Genomic DNA, 3485 nt, shown 5'->3' with positions numbered 1-3485 from the left:
TTTTTCTTAATTTCTGTATTAATCGATTTTCCTCGTATTCCGTGAACCCCATAGGCGATCCCAGATATCCCAAAGAGCGCCAGTACTCCTGAGACTCCTCAGACCTCCCGAACGACGGGAGAGCGGGAGTGAGAGGACGTCCTTGGCAGACGAACGTTGCCCCCTCTCTCCTCAATCAACTGCAAGGTCAGGGCCCATCGCTTCCATTCTCACTCTTCATTTAGTCGAAAGATCTTTGTTTTTGTCTGTCTGTCTGTTTCTGCTTTGCCGATTTATCGTTGTATGTGCAGTCACGAAAATAGTTTTATTAACGCAGAAGCAATGGCAAATTATTAATTTTTTTTTTTTGGAAACCTTCAATTTGATGAATATGGACAAAACTAAACATATGGCTAGGATCAAAATGGTCGGAATGTCGGTGATATAGGTATACAAAGAAATAGAGAGGTTTAAGTACTAGGGGGCTTCGGTAACTAAAAAAATCTAGAGAGAAAATAAAGATGAAGTTTTTTTTTTTTAATAATGCTTTTTATTTATTGATAGATATTACAATCTGCCACACAGTGTGGGCAATAGGAAATAGTGATGAGTGATCTCATACATAAAAAAATATTAAAATATAACAAACAGAGGAATAAACAAAATGAACATAATCAAACTATCTGTATGAAAAAAATAAATAAATAAAACAACATAATGATGAAATAATATAGTCTCTAGTCACATTTACACTCTAATATACAATATTTACACAATCGACCTGAGGATCCCTGAGCCCACTCTATCCCGCACGGGTGGGGAGTAGAGCAGAGCTCAAAAGATCCCAGCAAATCCCTCTCGCCGCATCACTGGTAGTGAGCCAGTGGAGGCTGAGCAAGTGCGCTAAAGCCGCAAACACTCAACTTGAGTGGAGAATATTAATAGAAAAAATCGAATTTTTTAGGTAACGCATGTACGGAATACAGCTATCAAAAGTTACGTCTGAAAATTTATTTTTTTCACGAGCCTATATCTCTAGAACTTAACAAGTGATTTAAAAAATAGTTTTGAACATAGTATGCTTTTCACACTCCTTCTTTTCCCTTAGACTGCGTCTATGACATGTTGATCGCGACACACTTATAAAATGTAGATCTTAAATACAGAAACGTTGGTCACCCCTGTTCTATACGAAAGTGATTTTTGGATTGTACGTTTGTTGAAATTTAAAACCTAAAAAAATTAGTTTTTTTTTATTTTTTTATTTTTGTTGATTACATAGGTAAATTTTTGAAAATTATGTGTATAAACTGAGATAACCCGTCAGAGCTGTTTGCAGGCTGACAGTTCCACTCGGTGGGAAATACCTTAATAACATTTCTATTTTATTTATTTATCTATTTATTGATATTTGCAACTGTATAAAAATTACAACAAGCAAATTTGATCATAATGACATAATGATAAGGATATGATACAGCATGTAGAGAAACTACCCAGTAGTAGAACTCTAAAAACATTTTACAATATAAGGTCACGAGGCCTTATTCTTTTCAGGGGCCTCGGAGGATTGCCAGGAATGGAAGAGGAAGCAAGGTTAGAAACTAGTGGGTTTGGGTGGTTAGAGAATTTTTATTTAAAAACATCTTCTACGACTAGTGTAGTTTAAACTAAATTAATAAAAATAAAATAAAATAAATATCTCTCTCTACATATATGTATATATATAAAATTGATCTTTTAATTAGGTGTAGATAGTTGACCGTAGATTACTGATTGGAAAATTTTTGCTGACCGTACCCTCCGATCATCTCCTCCAATCAATAAAATTGATCTATGTGCTAGTGAACTGTCAAACCTCATATACATGGCTTCTTTTGTCAATACATTCAAACTGTGATGTATGAAGTGACAGTGCGATTTTATTGCTTCAATAGAAAATATATATACGTTGTAAACTACATCTGATTAGCCGCCGTTCGGTCTCAACAGTCGCTAAGGTCGTAACAGTTGCTTTCAGGTCTAACTTTCGCCGTGAAAATGGTTCATAATATAGTAAATATTCATAATATAGTTTTTTGTGATATTTTCTATTCATAATGTTCATTCCATCTCAGAATATCTAATTTGGTCTTAATATTGATAATAGGATCCAGTATTACGTGTTATGCTTGATTTGATAAAGGCATATCAGTAATAATTCTGCTATTTATAATAATATAATATAATAAAGGAACTAAAAAAAAAAAAAAAATCGCTGAATATATTGTTTCTTTCATTTTTACTTATTAATGAAATAAATATTTATAATTTTTTTCAGTAGTAATCAGATATTTTGGAAATTGATCAGAAAAGTTCCTGATTGCAATTAAAGTACTTTTGGAAGAAAATGTGACATTTTATTTGTAAACATTTTTAATAATCCTGTCAAGAAAGCATCATGTTTCATTTTTCTGAGTCTTAAATTGTGGTCAATCCAAAATCTTCCTTAAAATTGTTGACCCTATTATGCTAGAAATAAACTCATTCATAAAGACCTCAACACCCCATTAGTTACTGATTTGGCCGGAAACAGATCCTTTCATTCCAAAATCCTTACCCACCCAATCCCATTAGTCCTTAACCTCTCATCCTTAACGATCCCTGATAATCCTCTTAGACGACTGAAAAGAAGATGGACAAGGAGTCTTCTAATTTAAAACAAAGATTGAAGTACCACCATTGAATGGTTTCTTCCCAAGATTATCTGTAACATTTATTATATTTACTTATTGTACTTTTATTTTTTTTTTTATTTTTTTTTTTTTTGCACAGTTGTAAATCCCAATAAATAATAAAATAAATAAGAAGATGTTGTGTTTTAATAAAGTTAAAAATCTTGAATTCAATTTTCCTCGGAAACATGTGTTTACTACGTACTCATCCGTTCATTTCATTTTTTTTTTTTTTGGTTAATTATTTTTGCAAACGTTAAAATCATTTACAGATTTTGAATGTTTGGCTTAGTTATATATTTTTAATTGTATTTGAAAAAAAAAAAAAGGTTTTGGTTAACCACGTGGTCTTTTGTGCACTCACTGTCACATTCATTGTGTAGAGGCGCCTTACTTGACAGCTTGTATGTCAATGGCCCACCCATTTTAAAATTCTAACCATTTTTTTTTTTTTTTTTTTTACCATAATGTTATGATTACTTTTTTTCTTATTTTAATGTTATATATTTCAACATCAGATCTAATATTTTAAAAATTTAATTTGCTTAATATTTAATATTGGCGTATTGTAGGCTACATTAAGAGATATAAACAAAATCTTCTTATAAATATTATAAAACTATATTCTTATCATTTTCTCCTTGAGGTAGGGCTACTATTTCATTTCATTTCAGTAGGCAAGTGCTGAAATGAAATGAAATAGCCTTTTATTTATAATAAATTAAAATCATTACAAAATACAATATAAACATTTAAAGAAGATAGGGAGGAAAATAAATTTATATATATAAT

This window comes from Halyomorpha halys, unplaced genomic scaffold, assembly GCF_000696795.3.
Source record: "Halyomorpha halys isolate HHAL.00 unplaced genomic scaffold, Hhal_1.1 Scaffold148.1, whole genome shotgun sequence".
Lineage (NCBI taxonomy): Eukaryota > Metazoa > Arthropoda > Insecta > Hemiptera > Pentatomidae > Halyomorpha > Halyomorpha halys.
Note: the sequence above shows the minus strand (reverse complement) of the source record.